This window comes from Thamnophis sirtalis, unplaced genomic scaffold (assembly GCF_051295495.1).
Source record: "Thamnophis sirtalis isolate CommonGarterSnake01/CBP01778 unplaced genomic scaffold, rThaSir2_p1.2 scaffold_9, whole genome shotgun sequence".
Taxonomy (NCBI): domain Eukaryota; kingdom Metazoa; phylum Chordata; class Lepidosauria; order Squamata; family Natricidae; genus Thamnophis; species Thamnophis sirtalis.
In genome coordinates this window covers 49,722,800-49,739,705 of record NW_028261389.1, presented here as the reverse complement: position 1 = coordinate 49,739,705, position 16,906 = coordinate 49,722,800, and the positions used below count along the sequence as shown (strand labels likewise).

General features: G+C 43.0%; 1 protein-coding gene and 1 long non-coding RNA gene across 5 annotated transcripts in view; one reads left to right on the top strand and one right to left on the bottom strand.

Annotated features, from left to right (window-relative positions):
* The window catches only part of LOC148044125 (uncharacterized), a 731,740-nt gene extending 716,453 nt beyond the window's left edge, over nucleotides 1–15,287 (top strand). The window contains exon 2 of the long non-coding RNA XR_015697764.1: nucleotides 15,126–15,287. This is a non-coding gene — a long non-coding RNA (uncharacterized LOC148044125). The remainder of the gene's footprint in view (nucleotides 1–15,125) is intronic.
* TAFA2 (TAFA chemokine like family member 2) overlaps nucleotides 1–16,906 on the bottom strand; it is a 274,868-nt gene that overhangs the window by 15,730 nt on the left and 242,232 nt on the right. The window lies entirely within an intron of this gene.

The following is a 16,906-nucleotide window of genomic DNA, read 5'->3' as shown; positions in this document are numbered from 1 at the left end:
TACCTATGTTCTTCGCTAACTAGGGGGATTTTCTCTTTATCTAAGTATTTATTTATGTCTAAGTCCCTAATTTTGTCCCCTTTATACAACTCTGTAAAAAATTCTCGAAATCCCTTTTGGATCTCTTCCTGTTGAAACACTTCCTTCCCTCTGTAACACAATTTGGATACATTTCGAGTTTTCCTTTTTTTCCTAATCTGATAAGCCAACCACCTACCGGGTTTATTTGCATTGCAGAAAGTATTATGTTTGGCATATAATAAACTGGTGGCTACCTGGTCAGAGATCAGCATATCAAATTGAGATTTTAATATGGAAATTGCTTCTTTAGTCTTTGTATCACCTGGGTTCAGTATTAATTCCTGCTCTTTCCCTTTAATTTCCTCTTCCAATTCTTTACATTTTTGCCCTTGTTTATGTCTATGTATTTTGTTTATATTTATCAATACTCCTCTCATATAGGCTTTGCTTGCATCCCATACATATTCCATAGGTGTACCCTTATTCATGTTAAAAACAAAGTATTCAGATAACAATTTTTTACAATCATTAACATACTTTTCATATCTGAATAAATTTTCATTCAGCCTCCAAGACCTTCTTGCCTGAACTACCCTTCCCAACTCCATCCAAACTGGGTTATGGTCCGAAAGGACCCTAGCTGCAATCTTTGTCTTCTTGACCCTAGAAAGCAAATCATTAGTGGTTAGTATAAAATCAATCCTTGAAAGGGATTGATGCCTGTCCGAGAAGAAAGTGAAGTCATATTCCTCTGCATTTCTTTCTCGCCAAATATCTCTCAATTCATCTTTTATTTAATTATTTAATAAGATTCAAACGGAAGGTAAGGTGCCTCCATCTTGGAAGACAGCGTTTATATCTTTGATTCCCAAAGTAGATCAAGATACTACCCAACCAAAAAATTATAGACCTATCTCATTACTCAATGTAGATTATAAAATTTTTACTAAAATACTAGCAAATAGGTTAATGCTGGTTATTCAACAATTGATACACACCGACCAAACAGGTTTTATACAGGGGAGACAGATGAAAAGTAATGTTAGATTAATTATTAATGCACTAGAATATTTGGGAAAGAACAACCAAATTCCTGCTGCGTTCATATTTTTGGATGCTGAGAAGGCCTTTGATCGAGTTAACTGGCAATTTCTGTTGAAGATATTGCAAAAAATGCAGATAGGAGATAGCTTTTTACAGTCAATTAAAGCAATATACCAACAGCAAACAGCACAAATCATAGTCAATGGAAGTTTAACAGATTCTTTTCAAATTGGAAAAGGTACAAGACAGGGCTGTCCTTTGTCCCCACTATTGTTTATTATAACTTTGGAAGTATTGTTGAATAAAATACGGGGCTTGGATGGTCTAAAAGGGATCAAGATTAGGCAGCAAGAATACAGAGTGTGCGCTTTCACGGATGATTTGGTCATAATATTGGAACAACCGCAGGAATCCAGTATGGTTTTAATGAATACGATTAATCAATATGGTCAAGTGTCTGGTTTTAAAATAAATTTAGGAAAAACAAAAATATTAGCTATAAACATGAATACTAAACAAAAGGAAGAACTAGGAGGGATGCTAGGATGTGAGGTGGTCAAAAAAGTCAAATATCTTGGAGTTAATATTTTTACCTCAAATGGGAAACTATATAAACATAATTATGAACCACTTTGAGACAATGCCTCAGAAAATAAAAACCCAATATAACTCTTCCACTCTCCATACACCTCTTTCTTCCACCACCCTCCAACTTTCTATCTTCCCTCCATCATCCCCCTCTACCCTACTTCCCCTCCCCCTCTACCACTCCTCTCTCCACATCCACTCCCCCTTCCTTCTCACCTTTCCCTCCCACCCTCTCTCCCATCCCTCTCTGCCCATCTTTCTTCTTTCCCACTCCTCCTCTCCTTGGTATATTTCCGCTACATGTCAATATACTTGGCCTATCCTATTTTTAAAGAAAAATTAAAAAGAACAGTATACATGTGAAGTCACATTACATTGAGATAACACATCTTATCTAACCTAATATATATCCCTCCCTCCCTCCCCCCACCCTCCCCCCTCCCCCCACATCCTCCCCCCCCCCCAACTTCCCAGAACCTGTACACGGTATAGATTTTTAACAAACACAGCCTAAAATATATTGAGAAGAAAAGAATAAGAAATTAATAACATCTCTACATTGAGCTTAGCTCCTTCTTGCTAAGCTAACTTTAAACAATTTAAATCATTCCTGATCTTAAGCATAGGCTATCTCGAATTTCTTAGTCCCGTATTTATTTTGTATATAATCAATCCATTTTTTTTAGTCTCGTTTATATCTCTCATTTGAGCGGTCTTTAAGATATGCAGATATTTTAGCCATCTCGGCTAAATTTGTAACTTTCAATGTCCATTCTTGAATTGTAGGCAAGTCTTCCTTCTTCCAGTATTGCACTATTATGTAGTTATCCTTGATTTTGAGAATTCTATGTCTGAACCAATTTTCTTGATAACTACAAGATCTGTGTCACATTTTAAGTTTTGTGGGAGTGGCTTGGTGGTCATGTGACCGGATGGGAGTGGCTTGGCGGTCATGTGACCAGGTGGGCATGGCCAACTTGGAAAATGTGGTGAAACTTACTTAACGACGCTCTTGCTTATCAACCAAAATTTTGGGCTCAATTGTGGTCATAAGTTCTCTTTCTTTCTTTCTCTTTCCTTCTCTCTCTCTCTCTCTCTCTCTTTCTGTCTCTTTCTCTTTCTATCTGTCTCACATTTTCTCTCACTCTCCCTCCATTTCTTCCTTCATTGCTTGTGTGTATCTCTCCCATTTTCTTTCTCTCTTCCCTCCCTCCCTCCCTCCTTCCTTCTTTCTCTCTCTCCCTCTTTCTTTCTCTCTTTCTCTCTATGTGTGTCCCTCTCTCTTTCTTTCTTTCCCTCTTTCTCTTTCTTTCTCTCTTTCTTTCTAAATCACTCTAAGGTTTGATGAAAGCAGTCACAGGTTTAGGGTGAAATAAGTCTTTCTCCAAAACTTGAACCAGGATTTCAACAAAAACCTCTAGGTTAGTATCAAGCTCAGGTTTTGACCTTTATTGTTAGCACCTCTCCATTTAATAATTAGGAAAGAAAGACCATGAGACTCCATACGTGGAAAATCAAATGTACTTTTACTAATTAAAAATGGTTAAAGAGCGGTTGCATAGCGAAGTCTGATTAATTAGGCGTGAAAGCAGTTGATATATAGAATAGCCCATTCCACACCCCCTGGCATCATAGGCTTAGTCCAATCATAAGTCCTTCAAGTGTCAGGTGTGAGATAACTTCAAAAGGCATCACGAAGATGGAATGTCGGTGCCGTTAGTCCAGGCGGGAAACACCCACGCATGCGTAGTCTGACCATCCAGAGAACTCCAGAACATTCCTCCAGCACATCGAGTAACCCCACCCAAATACCATGCCCTCCCTCCCCGTTTCATGGCAGCTGAAGCAACAGCAAAGCAGAAGCTGACATCCGGCCGTCCCCCGGAAAAAGGCGTTCATGCCTAAAAAAAAAACACAAAAAAAACAGACGATCAACAAAACACAAAAAGAAACAGGGAGGGGAAAAGAGAAAAATTAAGGCTTGTCAGGATACGCATCATAAAACTTCCGAAGCAGCCGGGGGGCACGAACATGGGACTTGTCAACCCATTCTGCATGAGAGGGAGGAAAATGCTTCCAAGCCACCAAGTATTGGATGCGATTACGCCGCTTGCGGGAGTCAAGTATTTCACGAACTTCAAAGTGCCGTTCACCATCGATCAGCAAAGGAGCAGGCGGAGGGTCATCGGGCGGATGTAAATGTGAAACACGAACAGGTTTAATGAGGTTAATGTGGAACACCGGGTGAACCCGGTTAAGGTGCTTGGGCAACTGCAAGCGAACAGAGACAGGATTGATGACCTTCACGATGGGGAACGGACCCACATATTTCGGCCCCAACTTTTTGGACTTTTGCGGGGTGTGAAGGAACTTCATGGACAAATAGACCAAGTCACCCTCCCAGTATTCATATGGCTGTGTACGCCTTTTATCCGCCTGTTTTTTATGGGCACGATGTGCAGCATCCAAAGTCGCCAGGGTCAAAGGCCAAATACGGCTGAGACGTTCGCTCCAGTCAGCGACGGATGGAACTTGCGGCTGGTCACGAGGCAATTCAGGAATAGGAACAAAATCTTGACCATACACCACCCGGAAAGGCGTGAAACCAGTGCTGGAATGGACAGAATTGTTGTAGGCCACCTCAGCATGCGGCAACAAGTCCACCCAATCATCTTGTTGATAATTGATGAAACAACGTAAATATTGTTCAAGAACAGAATTAGTCCTCTCACAAGCGCCATTAGTCTGAGGATGGTAGGCGGAGCTAAGGCCCTGGGCGGAGCCAATACGTTTGAGAAATTCCTTCCAGAACACTGAGGTGAACTGGACACCCCTATCGGAAATGATGCGATCCGGCACCCCATGCAAACGGTAAATGTGGGAAATGAAGAGTTTAGCCAGCGCCTTAGCGGAAGGAATTTTGTGGCAGGGCACGAAATGAACTTGTTTCGAAAACAAATCCGTAACAACCCAAATGACAGTGTGCCCTTGGCTCTCGGGGAGCTCAACAATAAAGTCCATAGAGATTTCCTTCCAAGGGGCAACAGGCCGGGCGACAGACTGGAGCAACCCCTGTGGTTTACCTGGAGGCCGTTTTGCGGCCGCACAAACGGGACAACTGGCAACATAAAGTTCAATGTCCTTTTTCAAAGATGGCCACCAAAATTGTCTCTTCACTAAATGCAAAGTTTTTACAAAACCAAAATGACCCGCCAATTTGGAGTCGTGAGCATGTTGGAGGACAATGGGACGAAGGGAGGCGGGGACATACAATTTGGCGCCGATCCACGGCAATTCGTCCCTCATTGTGCACTCATCTTGATGCTTCTGGAACCAGTCATCCTGGGGAAGGGCGAGTTTGAGGTCAGAAAGAAAATCTTGAGGCACGTCCACTCTCGCGCGTGCCTGTTGGCGAGTAACCACTGGAGCCGCCAGGCTGGAAGTGGGAACCACCGGTTGCACGATGCTCAGTTTAGAGCAGTTGTATTGAGGGAGTCTGGACAAGGCATCCGCCATGAAATTCTTCCCACCAGGGATGTACTTGAGTGTGAAATTGAACCGGTTGAAATGTTGGGCCCACCGTATTTGTTTGGGGGAGAGACGGCGCGGCGTTCTCAAAGCCTCCAGATTCTTGTGGTCAGTCCACACCTCGAAAGGGTGCTTAGCGCCTTCCAGAAAATGGTGCCACGTGGTCAGGGCCCACCGCACCGCAAACGCCTCCTTCTCCCAAACTGCCCAACGTCTCTCAGTGTCAGTGAGCTTGCGGGAGGTGTACGCGCAAGGTTGCAGGTTACCTTGGTCGTTGGATTGCAGCAAGACGGCCCCAACGGTGACGTCGCTGGCATCAGCTTGGACGACGAAAGGCTTGTCCATGTCGGGATGCTTCAGCACCGGCTCCGCAGCAAAAAGGCGTTTCAGTTTCTCGAAAGCCGCTTGGCAGTCCATGGTCCAGTCAAGAGGCTTGCTAGCCTCTTGAGTTGTGAGCCGCCCTGAGTCCCCCCAGGGAAAAGGGTGGCATATAAATTTAATAAAATTTAATAAAATACAAAATAAAATACAAATACAAATAGGCTTAGGTTTAGGGCCACCTCTGGATTTCAGCAAATTAGTTATAGGAAGCGCAATTTTGGCAAAAGAAGGAATGAATTGACGGTAGAAATTAGCAAAACCCAAAAAATTTTGCAATTGTCTACGAGTTCTAGGCACGTCCCACTCAGTGACCGCCCTCACCTTTTCAGGGTCCATTTCAATGCCGGCTGGAGAGATGCGATATCCAAGGTAGTCAATCTTAGTTTGGTGAAACTCACACTTGGATAATTTGGCATAAAGATTAGCAGCTCTGAGTTTTTTCAAAACAGTGCGCACGAGCGCGACATGTTCGTCATAGGAGCGAGTATAGATAAGGATATCGTCCAAATATACGATAACTCCTTTGTAGAGGTGGTCATGCAAGATCTCATTGATTAATTGCATGAAAACTGCAGGGGCCCCCTGTAGGCCAAAAGGCATGACTCGGAACTGGAAACAACCAAGAGGGCAGTTGAAAGCAGTCTTCCACTCATCTCCCTCCTTTATGCAGACCCTATAATAAGCTTCCCTGAGGTCCAATTTAGTGAAAATGCGGCCCTTCCCCAACTGGGCCAACATGTCCTTCATCAATGGAAGTGGGTATACATTTTGGGCCGATATCCCGTTCAAATTTTTAAAATTCACACATAATCTGAGAGAGCCATCTTTCTTTTCACGGAACAGTACAGGGGCAGCAACTTTGGGGCGAGCAGGTTCAATGAATCCTCGTTCCAAATTTTTATCTATGAAACTCCGCATTTCTTCCATCTCTCTGGGTGACATGGAATATATTTGGGGTTTTGATAGCTTAACCCCGGGTAGAATGTCAATGGAGCAATCAGTAGGCCTGTGGGGTGGAAGTTTGTCGGAAGACTTTTCACTGAAAACTCCCCTCAGGTCCCAATACACTTTAGGAATCTTTTCCTCTCCTTCAATCCTCTCCTGCCCTCTGGCGGCCACCTCAGGATTGCAATTAACAGGTTTCTCAGGAACGCCCTCCCCTTCCGGAGACTCTTTCGTGCGAATGCGTAACCAGCCTTCCCTCCAATTTATGCGAGGGTTCCATTTCCGAAGCCAAGGGAGGCCCAAAATGAGTGGCCTGTCCATCCCAGGAGCCACAATGAAAGAGATTAGTTCTGTGTGGGAACCCATTTTCATTTCCAAGGGCTCAGTAAAGAAATGAGCGCCCCCCCCCCCCCGTGATGGACCCATCTATTTGGCAAAAGACAATGGGGGTTTTTAAAGTACGTAATTTGAGGCCCAACTTTTCCACCATAGCAGGATTGATCATTGACCGGGAACACCCCGAGTCAAGTAAGGCGTGAAGGGACTCCGGCCCCCCATTGGGCGGAACTTTTAATTCTATGGGGATTAGCATGGGGCCTTTGTTTGAACTCACCCAGCGAGGCGAGGTGTCGTCATCCGAGTCATCCGAAGAGCTGGGGGGAACGTCCGCTTCTCCCTCCAAGGCCTGGCTGAAGCGAGGGGGTCTGGAATCCACAGCGAAGGCAGCTTCCTTCTTCCTCTTGTCTGAGGACTTGCCAGATTTCTCCTCCCGCTTGGACGGGGGTTGGGTGGTTGAGGGTAATTTAGCTCGGCAGTCGGGCGTGCGATGGCCTAATTTCCCACAACAAAAACACGTTACTGGCCTGGATTTCCCTGAGGGGCCACCTCTCCCCTCGCCCTTCACTCCGAACGGGGCTTTCCGGCTTGTGGGGGGGGGGGGATTTTGCAGCTTTCTCCTTTCTTTTCTGTCTCTCCTCCCTTGCACAATGGAGCCTCAGTAAATCCAGCTCGATGTCAGCGGTGTGTTCAAACCAAACGGTTAAGCGCTTGGGGAGATTTCGATTGACACATTGCTGATAGATATCTTCATCCAAACCCAAAGCAAATTTGTCCAAAAGGGCTTCTTCACTCCACCCCCTCATGTACTGGCAAAGGTGTTGAAACTCTTGAATATACTGGGACACCGGTCTGTCGTCTTGCTTGAGGGTTATAAATTTTAATTTGCTTCTTTTCTCAGTAAGGGGGTCATCAAAGCGTCTTTTGAAAGCCTCCATAAACCTATTGAAATTCCTCAGGAGGGGGGAAGTCGATTGATGTAAACCAGTACCCCAGTCAGACGCTTCTCCGTCTAATGCTAGTAAAATCATCCTTATTTTCAAGGTATCTGATTCAAAATCTGGGCCGTAGATCTCCATGTAGTTATAAACTTGCATGATAAAAGACCCCAGTTTCGCAGGGTTTCCATCATATCTCACAGGCAAGGGGGGAATTTTAGCCATTCTGCGTCTTCTGGGAGGTGGGCCCCCTAGTCTGGCAAAAGGCCCAGCAGGAGGGGGTGAATCAGCTCGAGGGGGGGTGAATCAACTCGTGGGTTTTCTTGCCCCCAGCCCCTCTTGACCTCTTCGTCCTCCCCACATATTTGCCCAAAGTACCTTTGTTCCAAGTAATCAGGTTGATCTCCCCCCTGGGGTCTTCTTTCGGCTCCCGCCTCCAGCGGTCTTTCCTGGTGTCTTCTTCGGGTAACCCCCGCATCCCAGCTTGCCCCCTCCTCTCTTTGTCCTACCGAGGTGGACCACCGGGGGGGAGGTGGATCAGCCGGGCTTGATATCTGCAGCTGAGTCAATTCTTCATGAAGCAAGAGTTCGGCGGGGAGTTCTCCCTCCTTTTCTCCGCTGGCTGGCGAAGACATTTGCACCCTCCACGGTAGATGGTGATCTCCTGGAAAGGTGATTTTGAGACTTCGCTACTTGTCAGCACCTCTCCATTTAATAATTAGGAAAGAAAGACCATGAGACTTCATACGTGGAAAATCAAATGTACTTTTACTAATTAAAAATGGTTAAAGAGCGGTTGCATAGCGAAGTCTGATTAATTAGGCGCGAAAGCAGTTGATATATAGAATAGCCCATTCCACACCCCCTGGCATCATAGGCTTAGTCCAATCATAAGTCCTTCAAGTGTCAGGTGTGAGATAACTTCAAAAGGCATCACGAAGATGGAATGTCGGTGCCGTTAGTCCAGGCGGGAAACACCCACGCATGCGTAGTCTGACCATCCAGAGAACTCCAGAACATTCCTCCAGCACATCGAGTAACCCCACCCAAATACCATGCCCTCCCTCCCCGTTTCATGGCAGCTGAAGCAACAGCAAAGCAGAAGCTGACATTTATCCAGAGCCCGCCAGCTTCAAAAGTTTGGGACAGAGCAGGCCTCTCCAGCTTAGATTTCCCAAATAGCCCTGGCAATCAGGAAACCATGGGTGTGTGCCACCTCTGAACCCTCAGCCACCCTTGATACTACAAGGAGACTTATTGATGCTCAACTATCATGGGCTTTGGGAGAGTGGCTACCACAAGGGATGGAAGGCAAGCAAGGCTAGAAGGCATCAGAAAGGAAGGCTAAGATGAGGAATGTCTATGGGGATTCTTGGTCATCCAAGATGTCCCAAAGATGCTTTTTTCCCCCAAGAGGAAGCTGGACTTTCTGATTTTCACTTTCACTTCTCCTCCAAGAAGCTTCTTCAGTTCCTCCAGAAGCTTCCTCAGAGCTGAAGAAGCTTGCTGGAGGAGAAGCAAAACGTCTTCAAAGAAAAACCAGAAAGTCCAGTTACCTCTTGGAGGGAAAAAAGCACCTTTGGGAGAAACAGATGAGGGCACCTGGTCCTAGCCCATGCCCCTCGTATATGGGCATACATCCCAAGGAAGAACTCAACCCGGCTTCAAAAAGGGCTCATGCTCCACAGCCAGACAATCTACAAAAGCACGGAGGTGACCAGGGGGAGAGTGCGCATGTCCCGCATTCAAGACCAATCATGCCCAAGTTCCCCCCACGTAGTGCCCGGATACGTGTGTGTGTGTGTGTGTGTGTGTGTGTGTGTGTGTGTGTGTGTGTGTGTATGTGTGTAAGTGTATGGGCAAGGGATAAAAGTTGCTGGTATGGCGTTCCCCCACCCCCGCAAAAAGCGTCCCTGCCTTTGCATCGGATGGTTTCTTCAATTCTCGGCTGCCCTGCGCTTTTGCAAAAAAAGCCTGCCCTCAACCGAAAGCGGGTGTGTGGGCAGCCGCCATTGCTACTCACATTGTTGCTGAACTCCTGAAGAGCCATGCTCATACTGGCGATCAGGAGGGCAGGGGGAAGAAGTTCCTCTTCTGCCTTATGACCTCCTCACCTCCTCCTTTACCCAAAGCAAGACGCAGCTAGCAGAGAAAGCCCTACAGTGGCACAGGGCCAAGGTGCTCCATTTTAAAGTTGAGCCCCTTTTCTGTGCCAAGCGGGAAGGGAGTCTAAGCAAAGGAGGAGGTGGAAAGCTGAGTGGAGGAATGGGGAAAGCCTAGCAAGGGCTGCCTGCCACCAACAATAAGCCAGGTTGATCAGGGTGGCATGCTGCTGCCCCTCGTGCCACGCTTTGCAGGCACCGGAGCCCCACATGGACCTCTTATGGGGTGTTGGGCAACCTGGTTCTGGGAATCCCCCCCAAAGACTGACGACCTGTCGCTCCAGTTCTTGCAGCTTTTTCGGGGCTTTCTTTTAAAAAATGCCTCTCCAGACTATCTTGAAAACCAGCGAGGTTGCTTTGGGAGGGGGACAGATGGGCAGCATCATTCAAGATCGTCTGGAGAGCCGTTTTTTAAAAGAAGATCTGGAGAGATGGGCAAGCGGTCTTTTTTGGGGGGGGAATCCCCAGAACCAGGTTGCCCAGCACCCCGAAGAGGTCCGTGCAGGACTCCGGTGCTGCAAAGCGCAGCACGAGGGGCAGAAGTCCCCAAACCCAGCAGGGAGCCTAAGCAAATGAGGAGGCAGAGAGCTGGGTGGAGGAAGGGGGAAACTACTGCTACTGTTAGAGCTGCGTTGCCCCACTGGGTTCGGGGACTTCTGCCCCTCGTGTCGCGTTTTGCAGTCACTGGAGCAAGAGTAAGGTGACCAGACGTCCCGATTTCAGCGGGACAGTCACGATTTATAACAATTTGTCCTGTGTCCTGGGGAGTTTTAAAAAAGTCCCGATTTTCTGGCTTCAGGTTGAAAGCCCAGTGGATTTGCTTAAGAAATCCTAACTGGGGCAAGACAAAAGACACCCTATCTAACCTCTCTCTCTCTGTCTCAGTACTTTCATTGAAGATATTAAAACGTTAAAGCAACAAAACGGGCACACACCCCGCACCCCTTTTACCTCATTTTATAAGAAAAAATGACCAAGTACCATAGAGCTCCAGGAAATGCTTGGCTAGAGAAGCCGCAAGTGTTACTTCCTGGATTTTCTGGAGGGGAGTGGCACAGAGGTTGGAGGTCGGCTCCTGTGGAAAAAATGGTGGCAAAGTTTCTTTGAAAAATATTTCCCTGACTAATTTCACCATTTTAATTTGCTCAGTTCTTTGTATTAACATCTATATTATTCTGGATTGACTTGGAGTGCTCACTTGTGCCTGCTGGTAAGTGAACTGGTTTTTTTCTTTTATTTTTTAATGTATTTTAAAATAATATTTTATTTATTGTGCATAGGATTTTTTAAAAGTTTTATTCTGTGTGGATTCTTTTTTAAAATTGTCTTAGACTATTTAAAAAAAGATTCTATCCAAAATACAAAATACCAGCTGCAGTTATTCACTTAAGAACTGTGGCAAAAAAGGTGGTATAGTGACCAAAGTTACAATGGCATGACCATTTTTCACACCTAGCGACCGTTGCAGCATCCTCATGGTCACACAATCAAAATTTTGATGTTTGGCAACAGATTCATATTCATGATGGTTTCAGTGTCCTGGGGTCATTTTAATTGCCTTTTGACAAAGGAAATTTGGGAAACCAAATTCACTTATGTTACTAACTTACCCGCTGCAGTTATTCATTTAAGAACTGTGGCAAGAAAGGTGGTATAGTGACCAAAGTTACAATGGCTTTGAGAAAAGTGACTGATGACCATTTTTCACACTTAGCAACCATTTTCACACTTAGCGACCATTTTCACACTTAGCGACCGTTGCAGCATCCTCATGGTCACGCGATCAAAATTTTGATATTTGGCAACAGATTCGTATTTATGATGGTTTCAGTGTCCTGGGGTCATTTTAATTGCCTTTTGACAAAGGCAATTTGGGAAACCAGATTCACTTATGTTACTAACTTATCAGGTGCAGTTATTCACTTAAGAATTATTGGCAAGAGACTTCCGGGGCGGGACTTTGCTGTTGGCGGCGGCTTAATGAAGCTGCCCCCAGATCTCTGGTTCGTTATCTGCTTAAACACCTAGCAGATACCTCATTCTTCAGGCTAGAAGATTGCAGAGAGAGACCCAGCTGGTAAGAGCCTTCTTTGAAGTTTGCAGCTTTTTTTTTTTGCTGCGGACAGAAAGGGGGAGACAACCAAAGCTGAGTCATGCTCCGGCCAGAAATCTCGGCTGTTCTAACAGCACAAGGCAAAGAAACCCCTCTTAGGACAATTTTTGAGACATTTATTTGAAACTAATACAAGCAGAGCCTGTACCTGAGAACGTTATTTGCTTTTTCTAGAAAAAATCCTAGCTTCAGTTTAACAAAAGCTTCCTTTGTGCAACTGCTCCCAAGATGGCGTTTCTGTACCCTCCGTATTTGTTATAATGGTACATTCCTACTTCCCTGGCAAGGAATCAAAGGAATAGCCTCCCATTAATTAATTAGCTCCACTTCTCTGAAGATTTTTTCTTATCAACTTCTAAAAGTTTTCAAAGACTCTTTGCTATGATAGAGACATTCCAAACAGAGGTTTTGTTTTCTTTTTGCTGAACTGTTTTGGTGTAATGCCAGTCTTTTGAAACCTTCCGTAAACTCTCTGCGAAAATTGCTTTGTTATACTGCTCTTTTCTGAAACCTTTTGAAAAACTTCTAAGAACAAATAAAGGGGGGACTTAATACTTTCTTCTCTCGCAAGCTACATAACGGGCTAGCAGAGTTTGAATAACTGCTGAATAATTGTTTGAAGAAAAGAAATAATGGCATCAAAATCAAAGTCGGGGAGACGTTCTTTTAGGAATACACCTCACGCACTTGGCACAAAGTTGCAGCTTTCATCCTCTACGCCCCTTACTGGAGATTTGATAATGAAAGAGTTTTTTCTTGAGACTCTTAGAGAATTTAGAGAGGAGATAAAGAAATTTAATGCAGACTTATGTGATAAGCTTGATACTAGGATTGCCAAAACAAAGGACGATATGGTGGGACTTGTAACTGTACTGACAGAATATGTTGCTGGAATGGAAGATAAGCTAGAGGTACTTGAGGAAGCCAACACCAATTTGACATGCAAAATTGAAGTGATGCAACAAAAAGTTGACAACGCAGAAAAACAAATTGTTATGATACACTATAAACAGATGGAGCTTGCATTAAGAGTCAGGGGGTTGCGTGAAAACGAACAGGAGAATCTGAAGCAGATTTTCTCAGAGGCCTTTAATCGTCTGGTGGGAAGACCGGGAATTAACTTTGACTGGCAGATCGAAAAAATTTACCGCATTAATTCTTGGGCGGCAAAACAGAGACAACTTCCTCGAGATGTAATTATATATTTTACTACAAGAGAGTCTAGAAATGTGATACTACAAGAGTCTTATAATAGCAGGCTACAAATTGGCAGACAGGATCTGATTGTTTTGAAAGAAATACCACCCCAAATGCTAAGGGCCAGGAGAGATTATGCTTTTCTAGTGAAAGAACTCAGAAACTGCCAGATACAGTACAGATGGGATGTGCCATTTGGTATTATAATTACATTTGATAAGCAAAAATATCGACTCAACTCTGTATGGGAAGCCCGAGATTTCTATCACAAGACCCTGAAGGTGGGACACCCTGAATCATCTGGATCTGGAGAAAGACTACGAGAAGGACAAGATAAACAGCAAATTATACAATCACAAGACAGAAAGCACCATTTCCTCCTTCCGGAAGGGCAAGGGACCAGAGAACAAGGACCTAGCCGTACGACTACCAGACGAATGGGAAAACAAGGCAGATTGCAACAACCTCAATAATTATCGGCCATGGATCAAGGAGTTATGTCTGAACTCTTTACAGAAGAGAAAGAAAATAGTTTACTATCTCAAACAGTTCAAGAATGATATAACTTGTTTGCAAGAAATTCATATTAAATTAACTGATCCAGAATATTTGTTCAACCTCGAACTTGGTCAACACTTTGGGACCTCTGTTACGCAGGAGAAAAATGGTATAGTTGTATACTTAAGAAAAGACATTAAGGCTGAATGAACTGAAGCAGATCCCTTTGGAAGATATATCGCATTAGACTTAATTCTAGAAGGGAAAAAGACTTGATGGACAACTTTGAATTTTATACAAATCACTAATGATTTATCTTCTAGGTTGAAGAAGACAAAGATTGCGGCGAGGGTTCTCTTGGATCATAACCCAATCTGGACCGAATTGGGAAGGGTAGTGCAGGCAAGAAGGTCTTGGAGGCCGAATGGGAGTTTATTTTGATATGAAAAGAATATTAATGATTGTAAAAAAAAAAAACTGCTATCTGAATACTTTGTTTTTAATATGAATAAGGGTATATTCAGGGAATTTGTAGGAGATGTAAGTAAAGCATATATGAGAGGAGTATTCATGAATACAAAAAAAATATATATATAGACATAAACAAGGGTAAAAATGAAAAGAGTTGGAAAAGGATATCAAAAGAAAAATCTTGAAATGTATCCAAATTGTGTTATAGAGGAAGGAGGCACAAAGGGAATAAAATTAAGGGTTTAGAAACAGACAGATACTTAGATAAAGAGATAAGGCCCCTAGCTAGAGAAGAGTACAGGCAAAAGCTGAACCAATAAATAACTTCTTGGGAAATCCTGCAGGTAATCAAACAATTAAGATTAGGAACAACGTAAACTGCTTAAAGTTTGTGTAATGGTAAGAAGCTGAGTTCAATGTAGAGATTTCACTGACTTTTTTTTTCTTCTCTTTCTTTTTTCTTTTCCCTTTTTTTTCTTTATTAATTTTTTCCCCCTAACTTTCTTGGTTTTAATACATCTTAGACTGTGTTTGATAAAAAGTTATACCGGGTACGGGCTCTGGGAAGTCGGGAGGGGGGAAGGGAGGTGGGGTCACAGGGGGGAAGGGGGAGGGGGGAAATATAGTATGTGCCAGATTTTAAAGTAACATGATTGCACTTGTATACTGTTGCTTTTTTTTAATTTTAGTATAAAAATAAGAAGCTGAATATATCGATAGATAGTAGAAATACACCGAAGTGAGGAGCAGAGGGAAAGAAGAGGGAGGGGTAGAGAGGGTGGGAGAGAGGATCGGAAGGAGGGTGAGATGGAAGGGAGGGGGAGGAAGGAGTGATAGAGGGGGAGGGGAAGTAGGAGAGGGGAATGTTGGAGGGGAGAAAGGAAAGTTGGAGGGGGGAGAAAGAAAGGGTGTATGGAGGGCTGAAGTGGTATATTGGTTTTGTATTTTGGGGAGTACAAGGTTGGCTGTGTTTATTGCCCAATGTTATATGGCCCCAATCATGCACAGTATATATGTGACTGTATGAAATGAAAATGAAAAATGAAAATAAAACATTTGAACAAGAACTATTGGCAAGAAAGGTGGTATAGTGACCAAAGTTACAATGGCATTGAAAAAAGTGACTGATGACCATTTTTCACACTTAGGGACCATTTTCACACTTAGCGACCATTGCAGCATCCTCATGGTCACGTGATCAAAATTTTGATGTTTGGCAAGAGTTACAATTTATATTTGTAAATTGTAGTTATGTTGAAATAAAAAAATTACAATACTATTTTTGCGTTATATGAAATTTTTTGTTGCTCCGTATAAAATTTTTAATCAACCCCCCCCTCCCAGTCAAAGGTGTCCCTCTTTACCAATCTGAAAAGCTGGTCACCTTAAGCAAGAGGTCTCTCAGAGGAGGGGTGATTGGTGAGCTTTGCTAAATAAATAAAATCACATAGTTGTCCCACTTCTCTCTAGTTTTTTCCAAATGATTCAGCTCAAACTTCATTATAATTATAAATAGAGTGAGAAAAAATAGTTCTCTATGCCAAACATTATTATCTTAATTTATTTTAGAGGAAAAGCACAGTGTAAAAAGAATCAATTCAATTCTTTTTGATAATAACTATATAGCAAATCCTCAGATGACAAGACCACCAAGACAAGTACCAGCTCAGCTGAATATGTTCATCCTACTAATCAATGTCTTTTACCAGACTGGAATTTGTTTCATTTCTTAATAAAGTAGTTTTTCTTTCTTGTGCATAAACTGTTGTATACCAAAAATGGAATTCTTTCACCAATACTTCCTGTTTTTAATCTAATTACTAAATCTCTTGTTTTATTTCATACATTGTTTCTTCCTGAAAAACTGGTGTTATGTTTTCTCTAATCTATCTCACTCATTTTTAGAAACTCATGGAACTTCCTAAAATTTGTGGCATCTTTGCAGGTGATTCCTTCCCTTCTGCCTTCTAATCTTTCTTATATGAATCCAATTCTACCATATCATAACATACTTCCTGAAGCTAAAAAAGTATAAATCAGATTAATAATGATAAGGAAAATTAGTAAAAAATCTAGTGCATTTTGAATTTTGAAGACAAAAACTATGGCCAGTAAAATTAGATTTTAATTTTTAAAGATAGCATTTTTATTTATTAATGAATTTTATTTTGGGGCATTAAGAAATACTTATATTAAGTATAAGTTAAGATAAATATTTTACCAAATATGATTTTTTTATTCCAGATGTTACTAATACTTGCAACCGATAATCAATTTAAACAATTGCAGATGGATATTTCTAAGTTTAAATGGCAAGGGAAAAAACAAAGAATTAGATATAAGCTACTGAAAGATGCTAAGGAAAGAGGGAGTTTGGGTCTACCAGATTGTATTTTGATGCATGCTGTCTGGCCTGGTTAAAAGAATGGGTGAACCTCCAGAAAATGAGGTTACTTTAATTAAAGGGCCATGAATTAAGGTTTTGGATGGCATGCTAGCTATGTTTTGATAAAATTAAAGTTAAGTTCACTTCTCATCCAAGAAGCTTCTTCAGCTCTGAATGGATGGTGGGGAATGGAAGGATTTATATTCCTTGCAGGCAGCTGGTCATTTGCATTCTTTTAGCAGATCATTAAGGTCACCGGGAAGTTTTTCTGTGTCATCAGGGTCACCTGAGTGGTGCA